Genomic DNA, 14,411 nt, shown 5'->3' with positions numbered 1-14,411 from the left:
CCCTCCTCGAGAGCATCACTGTCCTCCAAGCTCTGCCTTCGTCGTCTACTCCTTCAAGCATTGCTATTTCTCCTTGTGCTATAGCTGCTTCCAATTCTATAGGAATAGTCTGCCCTTCTTCCTCAATCATAAGTACTTGTGGTCTGAATAATAATAATTCATCAGGCATCCTCACAATCTTCCCTACTTATCCAGGTAGCCATATTAATAAAATTCTCACCCTATACATGAAAACCTCTGGATCTACCGGGATGCCTCGTAGAGCCACTTGTCCTGTAAATGCCTGTATAAACTCTGCTAGGTTTAAATAGTGTACTCCTGGAGTGGAGCATGCTATTTCGTGATCAGTAAATGAAATCCTCATGTTAAGTTTTGTCATAAATCTCTTCCCAGGATGTTAACTGATGTCTGTCTTGAATAGAACAAGGGGACAGACATGTCACATTCCTCTATAGAAACAGGTAATTTATCAGTAAAAGGAACTAAATTCATAGCTCTCGAGAACCCTTGAGCATTCATTGCAATACCTGACATTGGATATTTTCCCTTCCTTATACAAGAGCACGTCGTCCCTGTCTCTACAAGAAAAGGAAAGGGGTTGCCTCCTATTGTCACATCATCCCTTGGTTCCTATTGGGGTCTGGTGTTACTGGTAGTACTGTCCTGTTGAGGATATAAATGTGTCCTTGTGCCCATGAAAGGGTTCCCTCCTATGACAGTGATACCCCTTATCCTAAGTGTTAGTATTTGCCCTGTGTTCGTATTCTATTGTGTTTGCATAGGTGATTGTTGTGATGGCCCTTGTGGTGGGTGCATTTGTACTGACCCCTGATGCTGTGCCTGTTGTGTTACAGCACCTGTGTCTGATAAGATGTGTGATACTGGGCAAAGCCCTCTTGTATTTACTTCTGTATGATGGTGGATAAGCTGTCCCCATCTTAAAGGTTGTCCAATTTGTTGTGCGTTTTTTCGTCTTCTAAATACACGCACAATATGCCCTGTCATCCCACAATTCCAAGATACTGGGGTGGCCCTCTGACCAACCCTCCATTATATCCTCCCTGAGTATTCCGACTTCCATCCTGAGCATTTTGAAATCCACCTTGGGTGTTCTGAAATCTGCCTTGGGCGTACTGAAATCCGCCTCCTCTTCCTCTGAAACCTACACCTCTACCTCATGGTCAAAACCCATACCCAATTCTACTGTGAGTACATTATTCACCTGTGACATACTCATTATTTCTTGCGTTCCCACTCCTTCTCCACTTGTCAATACTGCCCCTTCTATAGCAAACTTTGACAATTTCTTCTGAACTAACTTAGCATCCTCAATCTTCCTGTTCTCAACTTTCTTTTTGTTCTTGTCTCGTAATAACCGACAATGATGCACAATAGTTAACGGTATCTCAGCCCATGGTTTTGCTTCCATCCCTTCTTGTTTTTTGATTTGACTCTGTACCTGTTTCGGCAATCCCTGACACAAAATATGATAAAATAGTTCCACTGTTTTTTCCCACGGCTCACGAGTTTCAAGCTGCCGTTTCTCTTGCATATCCTGAATATTAGCAATAGGGTCTTCATCTTCTTTCATTTTACATGTCATAATTGCACCCATATCTGATGTTTCAGGATACTGTACACTGAGAGCTCTCCAAACATCTGCCCTGCAAATATTAAATGGCACTCCATCGTGTGCTCTGTTTGGAGTTGTCAAACCTGCATATCCCGCTCATCTCCAAATGTCTTCAGCTCTCTCTCCAAGAATATCTGCCAGTAGACCTTGTATGTCTCCTATAGCTAGCGTATTTACTCTTATAATTTTCTCTAATTCATATATCCATTTCCCAGCCCCAAAGTCAAACTAGGGAGCTTATATTTTAATTTATCCTTGTCCATCTGAGGCCATGGAATATACTGCAGTATTGGTCCCCCCTTCTCTAGCCAGGGGAAGTGTGAGAACCCCTATACTCGCTGTCCTGCCTTATTTGCCCATATATCTTATCAATCCTTTCTCCAATACGTTCTTCATCATATCTTTCCTTTCCTGTGCTACTTTAGGTGGTTCTTGATTCTTTTCTCTCATTGTGAGAACTTCACTTATCTTTTGCCATTGCCCCTGTATCTCATCACTTGGTCTTATTTGTTCAAGAATAAGACTGGCTTCAAGACCTTGCTGCCTTCTATCTGTTGTATCTCTTCATCCACTTCCCTTCGCTTTCTCACATCCCTTCTTCCCCTAGCTTCTTCTTGCATTTGTTCTTCCTTTCTCCCTTCCTGTCTTTGATCTTCTTCTTCTCTCCTTCTCTATAATCTTTCTTCCATCACTTTTTGTGCTTCTTCTCCCTCTCTCTTTCTTTCTCCCCTATCCTTTTCTTCTATCTCTTTCTTTCTAGTTACATACTTCCTTAGTTTCTCTTCCAGTTTTTCATCATTTTCTTGTTCTTCTCTATATATATATATATATCTGTTCCCGTTGATGCCTGCTTTTCCTTCCTTGCTCATCCTCCCACATTTTTTTTTCTCGTCCCCTATCCTTCTTTTCTTGCTCGTCTTTATATTCTCTTTGCCTAACTTCCTCAATGCTTTTCCCATCTACCTTGAGTAATATTGAGCGTAACCTCATCAGGCTATCCTTTTCTCCTTTCCATGTATTAATTTATCTGTCTGTATTTGTCGATATATACAATCTCTTGCCACTTTCTTCTTTATTCTATATGAACTTACAGGCATCTTCCTTTTGCTCTCTTCTGCACTATCATCACTATTGTAAGCAGGGGTTCATATGTTGGGTTACTATACCCCGCCACCAGTTCCAGTACCAAATAACTCTTCACCACCCTCAAAGAACCATAGAGTTCTGTCCCTCCCACTTCCTAGCTCCTTAAAGACAAATGTTGGTGTGCTGCCTTCAGGTTGCCCTCTTTGATAAAACTCTCAAGCTGAGAGAGAAAATAGTTGCCCAGAAAAATCCAGCTTGCCACTAAACATCCCACTTCTAGTGCTCCCACACTCACCTCACCCAGAGAACGTCCCACCTTCAAACCATTCCAATTCCCACCAGTCTCCACTGCTGGAGTCCTCAAAACCATTCAGCTGCTCAAGCCCTCCACTTGCTAAGGCATTACCTGCCCAGCCCATATTGTCAACTTGTGTGCAGGAACCCTTGCCCTCATCATCCCCAACTTCATCAATGTCTGATTCAACTCTAACACAGTCCCCACCTGTGTCATAGAAGCTCGGGTAACCCCTACCCCTACTCAAGGAACGGTCCCTTGATCCTCCCTCCCTGCGAATTACCACCCCATCACCACAGTCCCCGTCTTCCTCAACATTCTGGATTGCATGTCGTACTCCCAAATCTAACTCTTCCTTGAACAACATTACCAGCTGGGACTCCAGCAATTTGGATTTTTGCCCAAACACAGTACTGAAACCACTCTGCTTGACCTTAAAATACTACTAGACAGTATCTGTGATTATGGCTATCTTGCTATCCTGCTCCTCCTTGACCTCTCTGCTGCATTCAACCTTGTCGACCATGATATCTTATGACAGCACCTCTCCACCAAGTTCCACCTCTCCTCGGATGCACCTTCCTGGATAAAATCCTTTCACAGGGAGCATACATCTAGAATCTTCAGTGGTGAAGCTGCTGCTGATCCCATTCCAGTCCTGTTCGGTGTCCCTCAAGGTCCCTTCATCACCCCTACTCTCTACAACATCTGTACCAAGCCACTCTTCGACCACTTGAACAGCCTCCACACCCTTACACCAATTTTGCTGATGAAATCTAGATCCTCCTACCTATTACAGGCAACTATTCCCTTGATTCAGACAGCATCATCCGGATGTTTGGCACTATCCAGAACTGGATGGCCAACCACCACCTGTGCCTAAATGATGACAAAACCGAGCTACTCATTGTCGGCTCTCCCTATTGGCTCAAGAACTGTGACCCCACATTCTCCACCTTCACCATTGACGGCACCACTATCCAAGTCTCTAAGCATGTAAAACCTCTTGGGTTCTACATGAATGCAAAACTCAATATGACTAAACCTGTGAATGCGCTCATGACCTAAACAGCCTACATGACCAAAGGCATCACTCTGACTAGACAATTCCTGTCACTGGGCAACTGCCTTATACTTGCTAGAGCCATTATAGGCAGTAGACTTGATTGATGCAATGCCATTTTCACGGACACTACTGCCAAGAATCTCTCCAAACTGCAACCTCTACAAAACAAGAACTTCAGAGCAGCGATCAGATCATATTTCCCAGACCAGTCGAGACGACCCACTGGCTACCCATCATAGCACGCATCGATTTCAAAATCCTATCAATCGCGTACGGTCTTACCTCAACTACCACATATCCATCATATCCATAAGCCTGCTTCTCGCCCTTTATGGTCCTCTTCCATCATCACTCTTCTGACTCACAGATTCGAAACAAGTGAGCTGGCGGTTCTAGCTTTAGCCTCACCATGCCCCCACCCTTTGGGATTCCTTCCCCATCACCATTAAAAACAAACTCTCCTGCTGAATCTTCAGGAAACTCTTAAAAACATTAGTGTTTGACAAATATGATTGAGTCATTCCACTGTTGATGCCATTCACAGCTGTTGCATCTTGTTCTCCCGCTATTACTTGTACAAATGTCGTGATACCTTTGGATTTGGCAGCTACATAAATGCAATTAATTAATGAATCTAACCTTCCATCCCTCTAGTCATCCATCAGCATCCTTCTGCAAACCCATAAATTGTCTTATACAATCTCTAACCTAAGATCTTTGCTAACAACCATCCTTGCATTGATGTCTCCTTCCCTCCATCCATTATGCATTCTTCTACCATCCCATATTCTGTACCGTACATCTCTCCTGCCACCTGTCATTCATTCCATCTATGTATCCACCTATCAGCATCTTTGTGCAGTCTATAAGCTTTCATAATATCATTCTTCAATTATCACTCCTTCTATCCATGCATTCTATGTTCATTCATCCATCCATTGATCCACTAAGCCATCCATCTTAATACTCACCGGCAATTATCGTTCCTCCTGTGTTGGTGCAAAGCCCCTGGATTTGGATATTGAATTATGTTTTATTAGCTTATCTTGGGCCCAGCTGTATGCCAGATGCCAGCCAAGGCCTCACTTTGGAGGAAGCTATTATCTCCCTATTCATCAATCCATCTATCCATCCATCATCTGTCTTCAATGTCTCAATCCATTCACTCTAGGTATCAACAGCTATTCGTCCTTCAAGAAACGTGGCTTGATGAATGCCCAATTAATGATGACTTTGAAATTGCTATGAACCCAGCGATCAAAAAATCTAAAGGTCACCCTCATTTGGGCTACTGACTCTTGTTCGCGAAAGCTCTGGATATGAAATTCGTGAACCCAAAAACATCACCTCGTACATTCAAGTAACGTCGATAGAACTAAAAAAGAACGTGAAAAAGGAAAGGTGTTGAACTTACATCATTAACCTCTCATTGGCAGCATAAAGCCGCTGGCACGATAACATTTGTGGACAAAGTTATGGAAATCATTAATGAAGTCAAAGAAAATCTTGGGTCTAACATCTTTTTGTGTGGTGATCTAAGCATAAAATAAGGAAAATGGTGATCTGTGGCAAAAAAACGCTGTCCCACACTCGTGTAAAGGTGATTCCAAACACTTTTATTGTCCATTCAATTCAAAAAAAGTGGGCCCAAGAGGTTGCCAACATGTGTTTCGACCAATCTGGTCCCTTTCAAGGCAGGGCCATTAGACCACCCAACTACATTAAGGAATACAAAATTAAAAGTATGAACCAAGAGGAGAGGATATAAAGACCATAGTACATTGAAATGAAATAAAAATACAAGTACAAATTTTAATTTTAAAAATGAAAGGTTAAATAATAAATTACATACATGGCATAACAGTTATACGTATATAATGCAAGCAAAATCAGAATGGATACATTAAAAACATGTAATTGAAGACAAAACAGGAGAGACAAAACAGGAGAGATATAAGGGCGGGGGGACAAGAAATGTGACACACGTTAGAATACTGGTTATGGTCCAAATCAAAGATCAAAGGCAATAGATATTTGTTAGGTTAGTAGAGAGCAACAGAGATACTGTGCACTCAAAAAATGTGTTATAATGCTACGAACCCAAAATAGAGAGAGGATGAGTAATGCCTTGTGCCGAGATAGGCTAAAACCAATTAGTATGAACATGCGACATTAGCGAAGTGTACGAGTAACTTCCTATGTGAAATCTTCAGAGCTATCCGGAGGTGTAAATGACCCGGGATAAAAGCCCAAAGTATAAACGTGAAGTGATTTTACAGTGAGAATTCCAGTTGGAAATAGCGTAGGGGTGATCAACAATCAGTGCTTTGGTATCAAAAAACCGTCACATAGGTTCACCTGTCAGCCTGCTGGTATGAATTCGGGGTGCCTGCTGTGGCCTTTTATAAAAGGCGCGTCATTCAAGCAGTGCCTGAATTCAAAAAGTGCTAAGTGAGAAAAGAAACGTGTTGGCAACCTCTTGGGCCCACCTTTTTGAATTGAATGGACAGTAAAAGAGTTTGGAATCACCTTTACATATTGTAGCAAAACTTATACGAGTGTGGGACAGCGTTTTTTTGCCACAGATCACCATTTTTCTTATTTAATGTAACAGGGTTGGGGAACCAATGATCTGACGGCTAAGTGGCAGTCGAAGAATCACCAAAAACCATATGTTTTATAACTTTTTCTGTGAATAGCGCTCTGATACCCAGATTCCCAAACACCATTTTACACAGCGATCTAAACATAAGCTGCATAAAAGATGGTAAATTGATGTCTACAAACAAAAAACGCCTTGCACAACAATGGGGTGATGAGATGGAAATGAGAGCTATGGTGATGCTCAACAGGAACTTGGAAGAGAGATTCACAAGAGTCAGTGCTTGATTACATCTTTGCATCTGGCCATCTGGTCCAAATTATATAATCGTTGCAGGTCCTGCAAATGACAGAAAGCGATCACAACTAACAGTGTCAATTGCAGCTCCACAAAAAGGAAAAATTCAAGAGTGGAGGCATGCAGTGGTAGTGGACTCAAGTCGGGGCAGACTCTGTCTGAAGGAAAACAATGTCAACACAGTAATCAAGGGATATTGTAGCATTCGGAGTGGAAATAGTGTTGACTGTGCTTATTTATTAGAACAGTTTGAGGAATACTCTCAAGGCCTTTGCAATCGAGCCTTCAAATCGAAGCATTCTGATGACATCCAGATTTCAAAAAGAAAACGAGAGCTTTGCAAAGAGCTCAGACAAAGCAAAAATACAAACAGAACAATCCGAACAGTTGACAGGAAAAAAATTAAGCAGAAATACAAAAGTGTGTTGATTGCACATCGTGGGGCTGTTGAACAACAAGATGCTGAACTTATGATGCAACAGGAAAAATGTTAAAACACTTGATATTGTTTTGCACAGCCCTGAGAACAGAAATAACAAAACATCTGGGCAAGCTGGTAGCAGGTCAAAGATCTCTGAGTGCTGAAGAATGGTGGCAAAGGTGCTTTGAACAATCAAATAACAAACTGACATTTGCCTTGCCGATCTTCATGGAAGTAATAGCACAGAGTTTATCAACAGATGTCGGTGGGTGTCGGAAAGGGAATCATTGATTCAGTGATGTAAAGGATTCATCAGTCTTGTTTCTAATGTCTTGTTTTCTCTTGTATTATATGTCTTATGTGTGCACAATATATTTCTTTGGTCTACTTTTTAAAGGTTTGCAACAAACCAAATAAAATATATATTTAAAAAAGAATAAATAAGTCCTTCGTCTCGGGTTACCATTTACTCATTTCATCTTATCTCAATCTGCTATCCATTCAGCTTGGGAACTGTAAGGCATCTCTTCACAGAACAAGACCATGTAGTCCTCAGAACATCCTGCACGACCTGGCCATTCACAAGAATGTAAATGACATACTAGCTTGGCAGTCTTAAAAACTAGACCAAATCAAGCAAACTAGACTAATCCCCACCAATAACCATCCTAGAGTGAGACATAAAGACCCATCAGAAGCAATCAGACTGTTGCTGTTTATTACTCAGTAACACTCAACTCAGGAGGTTCCTTTCCCCCCAATCAAGATGGTGCACAACAAAGCACTATTATTCAAATTCAGTTTGGTAAGGCCTCCAACTGGTCTTGCATCCACCCCAACAAATACCCAGTGCCACAATGGACTGGGAACCAAGCCGGTGTGTAGTAAGAATATATATTTATTAATTTATTTAAACCAAATTTGACAAACAGACGAACATCAACCAACAATGCTGTGGCAATACAAGAACAAAAATGACTTCCGTAATGGCACCAACACAGAGATAATACTGAGATATGCAGTCACAATTTCCCACAGCTTTCTTTTCAAATCGCTCACCAATAGAGAAAAAGAACAATTCAAAACACACAGTGACTGCTGATTTGGTTGTAATACTTTTTCTCCCAGCAACTCCCACCCTCCAAACATCAATTAGATGTGACCACTCTGAATTGAAGGCAAGTGCCAGAGAGTGGGAACACAATGGGAAAATTGTTTATTTTCTGGATTTTGATAAAAATGCACTCTTGGGAAAAAGGAATTCAAGGGGGAAAATCATTGTGCACTGATTACTACAGATGCAATATGAGGGAAAGAAAAATAATGGGGAAAATGTGTTTTGCCACACCTAAAAAGAACATTCAGGGCTTTGTGGGTTGGTAAAAGCACAATGGGAACAAAGGGGCAATTGCATATTCACAGCACACATGCAAAGGAACTACAAGGCTTCACACTCTGATTTAAAATAAAGTGGATCAATGGGGAATTTCGTTTGCACCCTGCACACTCACTTGGAAACAGAGTTTTGGGGATTCATTCTTTTGGATTCAGGACCCCCCTTTCTGTACCGAAGACAGGGGCTTTCTTACAAATAGTCAATCAAATCTGTATGTCTATACCGGCTCGAAACACACTATAAGGAGCTTGTTAGTTTAAAATGTTAATAAAACACATCCCATGATTTTTATAGGGGAATTAATCGATTTACTGTAATCAAATATGCTACAGGGTCTTTTGCTATGGTGAAATAACTAGAACAATACTTGAAAAATGCAGGGCCTACACAATCTATGGCTTTGGAATTATTTTACTTACAGTAGTGGTCATCAGGGAACAGCAGGGTACTCTGGGATTGCAAGGGTGTTAGTCAAGGATAGTCCCCTCTGTTCAGAAGCAGGTTACCTCCCGGAATAAAGTGAAAATGCCAAGTTCTTATGCAAACTAGGCTACTTATAGGGAAAATGACATCACCCATGTGTCATGATTCCCACAGAAGGGATTGGTTGGTTCTCTCCACCCACCTCCCACCTGCGTGCTAATAGGACAAGGGGTTGAGGGGCGTGAGTTAGGAAAGTTGTTGGAGGAGAAAGCTTTGTCATCCCAAACTACATGGGGGTTTTAACATGTTAAAAACTCTGAAAATCTATCAACATGGCAAGTAACCTAATTTTTCTCATCTTTACATGTAGGGATATATGTTTAAGAACTACATGTTAAGCCAAATAAGATGATGCTAATCTAATGTCAGCACACCCTTCCTATGCTGATGTACAGTTTTTATTTGTTTACTCAGGAGCCGTATCAGTGAAAAAATATGACACTTCATCATACAAATGTTAATTTTGTCCTTCTCCAGCTGAGCGTGGAGAGCGGTCGCCGGTGGCCTGAGGGGATCAGCAGGCCTGGAAAGCCCTGCCTGGGCCTCCGTGAGTGTTGTGTGGTTTTTTGTGCTTTTTAATAAATAAGGGAAAAGGAAAGTTGAATTGTTTCCTTCGCGCTCCTAGCGCGGTGTTTGGCCTGCTCCTGCTCCCCCCTCCCACTTCCTGGTCTTCCCCTCCCTCCCCGCCTCCCTGCCCGCCCACCCCCCCCCTCTGATTGGCTGTGTGCCTGCCTCCCCTCTGGCCTACTCGACGGCCGTTCCCCACGCTCGCTTCTTTTCTCCAGCTGAGCGTGGAGAGCGGTCGCCGGTGGCCTGAGGGGATCAGCAGGCCTGGAAAGCCCTGCCTGGGCCTCCGTGAGTGTTGTGTGGTTTTTTGTGCTTTTTAATAAATAAGGGAAAAGGAAAGTTGAATTGTTTCCTTCGCGCTCCTAGCGCGGTGTTTGGCCTGCTCCTGCTCCCCCCTCCCACTTCCTGGTCTTCCCCTCCCTCCCCGCCTCCCTGCCCGCCCACCCCCCCCTCTGATTGGCTGTGTGCCTGCCTCCCCTCTGGCCTACTCGACGGCCGTTCCCCACGCTCGCTTCTTTTCTCCAGCTGAGCGTGGAGAGCGGTCGCCGGTGGCCTGAGGGGATCAGCAGGCCTGGAAAGCCCTGCCTGGGCCTCCGTGAGTGTTGTGTGGTTTTTTGTGCTTTTTAATAAATAAGGGAAAAGGAAAGTTGAATTGTTTCCTTCGCGCTCCTAGCGCGGTGTTTGGCCTGCTCCTGCTCCCCCCTCCCACTTCCTGGTCTTCCCCTCCCTCCCCGCCTCCCTGCCCGCCCACCCCCCCCTCTGATTGGCTGTGTGCCTGCCTCCCCTCTGGCCTACTCGACGGCCGTTCCCCACGCTCGCTTCTTTTCTCCAGCTGAGCGTGGAGAGCGGTCGCCGGTGGCCTGAGGGGATCAGCAGGCCTGGAAAGCCCTGCCTGGGCCTCCGTGAGTGTTGTGTGGTTTTTTGTGCTTTTTAATAAATAAGGGAAAAGGAAAGTTGAATTGTTTCCTTCGCGCTCCTAGCGCGGTGTTTGGCCTGCTCCTGCTCCCCCCTCCCACTTCCTGGTCTTCCCCTCCCTCCCCGCCTCCCTGCCCGCCCACCCCCCCCTCTGATTGGCTGTGTGCCTGCCTCCCCTCTGGCCTACTCGACGGCCGTTCCCCACGCTCGCTTCTTTTCTCCAGCTGAGCGTGGAGAGCGGTCGCCGGTGGCCTGAGGGGATCAGCAGGCCTGGAAAGCCCTGCCTGGGCCTCCGTGAGTGTTGTGTGGTTTTTTGTGCTTTTTAATAAATAAGGGAAAAGGAAAGTTGAATTGTTTCCTTCGCGCTCCTAGCGCGGTGTTTGGCCTGCTCCTGCTCCCCCCTCCCACTTCCTGGTCTTCCCCTCCCTCCCCGCCTCCCTGCCCGCCCACACCCCCCCCCCTTCCTCTCCCTCTGCCTATAACCTCCCCCCTCCTGGGCAGCCCTCTGCCCGGCAGCCCCCGCGGCTAAGGGCCCCAGGCCAAGGGCGACTCCTACAGTGCGGCTCCCTGTGTGTCTGCAGGTGTCCGCAGGGGACGCCAGGCGCCAGCTCCTCCGCTCTCTGGCCCACCCCTCCTCACCTTGCTCACCTCATCCACATGATGCCTCGCCCCCCTATTCCAATTGTTTGGTAAACTAGGGTGCTTTTCTCCCCTCGCAGGATTCTCAAACTTAGGTGGCCCTGACCTATTACGCATTACTGTTTGCTCTGCATTGTGTTAAACTAGGGTGCTTTTCTCCCCTCGCAGGATTCTCAAACTTAGGTGGCCCTGACCTATTACGCATTACGGTTTGCTCTGCATTGTGTTAAACTAGGGTGCTTTTCTCCCCTCGCAGGATTCTCAAACTTAGGTGGCCCTGACCTATTACGCATTACTGTTTGCTCTGCATTGTGTTAAACTAGGGTGCTTTTCTCCCCTCGCAGGATTCTCAAACTTAGGTGGCCCTGACCTATTACGCATTACTGTTTGCTCTGCATTGTGTTAAACTAGGGTGCTTTTCTCCCCTCGCAGGATTCTCAAACTTAGGTGGCCCTGACCTACTACGCATTACTGTTTGATCTGCATTGTGGTAAACTAGTGCCCTCCACTCACTTCCTGTCTGCATACTCGTGTCGTCCGCCTCCCCTCCTACTCCATGGTGCTCTCTATCTCGCCTATCTACTCTAACTGCTTCTCCATTGACTATCCTGCTCTCCTCACTAAATCCGGTAGGAAAAAGTTTAAAAAGGACATCCTGGTCTCCAACCCAGGCCTCCCTATCGCTGACACCTACACGAGCGCCTGCTCCAAGGAAACTCTCACTGACATTCTCTTCTTCGTGCCTTCACCTGACCTATGGACCCTTCACATGGTCGCTGTGCTCTCTCCTTTCTCCACCTCTCCCATTAATGGTGGCACCCGTTGGGATGTCCTCTTGGCCCCTTTCCACTCCTCTAAAGCCATCATTAATGTCTATGCTAACGGGACCGTCTTGGTCCAAGGCCCTCAGGCCAACCTTCACCTCTTTGATAGACGCTTCCCATGCCTCATCAACTTCCTCTCCGCTCCCGCTGTCCCCCCTCCTCTGTCCTCGGCTACCTTGCCTCTCCCCTCCCTCCCTGCCCCTTCTCTTGCTCCCTCTTCAACTCCTTCTCTAACACCTCTGCAGGGCGTACCTCTGATCTGTACCCCTCCCCGGAAGTTTTTCAAGGGTGGCAACCTTCTCCACATTGCCACTCTAAACTCTCGCTCTGCCATCAAGCACTCCTCTGATATCTGTCGCCTTCTTGAGGAACTGGACCTCGACGTCCTTGGTCTCACTGAGACTTGGTTCACTGCCAGCTCTGCCACCAGCTTCGACACACTCCTACCTGACGGCTACAAGATCCTCTCCGTGCCCAGGCCCAACCGTTCAGGGGGTGGTGTTGCCCTTATCTTCCCTGAGTGGATTCCTGCCACTGTCACTCCTAGGCAGACCTACTCCTCTTTTGAATGTCTTGTCTGCCGACTTTCTCTCTCTCCTAGCCATTCCCTTACCGTGGCTACTATCTATCGGCCACCTGGTCAAATTTCCTCCTTCCTCTCTGAGTGGGCTGACCTCTCCTCCTCACTCCTGTCCTCAACCACCCAACTCCTCTTTCTCGGTGACTTCAACATCCACCTCGATGCCTCCTGTCCCCCCACTGGTCTCTTCCGCGAACTCTGCAACTCTCTCTCACTCTCTATTCTCCCGTCTGGGCCTACTCACTCTGCAGGGCACACTCTTGATGCTCTGATCTCTTCTGACCTTCCCCTCTCCCTCCCTCTCTCCACTCCTCTCTCCTGGAGCGATCACTTTCTCCTATCCTCCCACCTCTCCCTCCCTACCCCACAGGCAAAGCCACCCTCTTCACTGCCACCCACCTTCTCGGTCATCCGACCCATGAAGCGCGTGTCAGTTGAGGCTTTCGCTGCTACCTTCTCGCCCCCTTCTCCCCCCTCGGCTGACTCCCACCATGACACAGCCCTCTCCATGCTCTATTCCTCTATATCTGATACTCTCGATATCCTTGCTCCCGTCATGAGAATCCGCCTGAAGCCCAAAGCCAAATGTAACTCCTGGTATGACTCGGATCTCGTCACCCTAAAACGCAAGTGCAGGGTGGCAGAGAGGAAATGGCGTGCTTCATGTTCATCCTCTGACAAACTGGCCTGCCGCCTGCTCCAAAGGCAATACCGGCTCTCCGTTCTCACCAAGAAGAGAGCACTTATCCAAGCCCGCATCTCTGAGGCATCTAACAACTCGGCCGAACTCTTTAAAATCTGCAAGGAGCTGGCCAACCCTGCTGCAGTCTCTACCTCTCCTGTCCCCTCCCAGGCCCTCTGCACTGCACTGGCCTCGCACTTCATCTCAAAAACTCAGGACATCCTGTCCTCGCTCTCCTCCTCTCTCCTCCCTCCCTCTCTTCCCGGCTCTTCCTCTTGCTCTCTTGCAGCCGCCCCTCCGCCCTCCTTCTCTGCTTTTCCACCTTTTTCTGCTGATGAGGTTTCCAGACAAGTCCGATCCATGAAAGCCTCGTCTAAAGAGGTTCACCCCTGTTCCTCCAAAACCATCAAGGACCACATCGACTCCCTGGCTCCTGCCCTGGCTGACTTTTGCAACCACTCATTCGCCTCTGGAGTCTTCCCATCCCCCCTCAAGCACTCCCTTGTGCACCCCCTCCTCAAGAAACCCTCTTCCGACCCCTCCTGCCCGGCCAACTATCGCCCAATCTCCATTACTCCCTTCCTGGGCAAGCTCCTGGAGAAACTGGCCATCTCCCAGCTTAACCTCCATGCTGAATATGTTGGTAATCTTCATGACCATCAATCCGGCTTCAGAGCGGCCAGAAGCACGGAAACTGCTCTCCTGAACATCCGTGAGGACCTGCTCCTGAACCTCGATTCCAACACTCCATGTGTTCTCATTCTGCTCGATCTCTCCTCTGCCTTTGACACTGTCAACCATGCCATCCTGCTCAACCGTCTCCGTGATAACCTGGGTATCACTGGTCAGGCTCTGGCATGGCTGACCTCTTTCCTTTCCGGTCGACCCTCCCAGGTCCAAATGGGCTCCTTCCTCTCTGACATCT

This window comes from Ambystoma mexicanum, chromosome 13, assembly GCF_040938575.1.
Source record: "Ambystoma mexicanum isolate Mex_15411 chromosome 13, UKY_AmexF1_1, whole genome shotgun sequence".
NCBI classification, from domain to species: domain Eukaryota; kingdom Metazoa; phylum Chordata; class Amphibia; order Caudata; family Ambystomatidae; genus Ambystoma; species Ambystoma mexicanum.
This window is presented reverse-complemented; position numbering follows the sequence as displayed.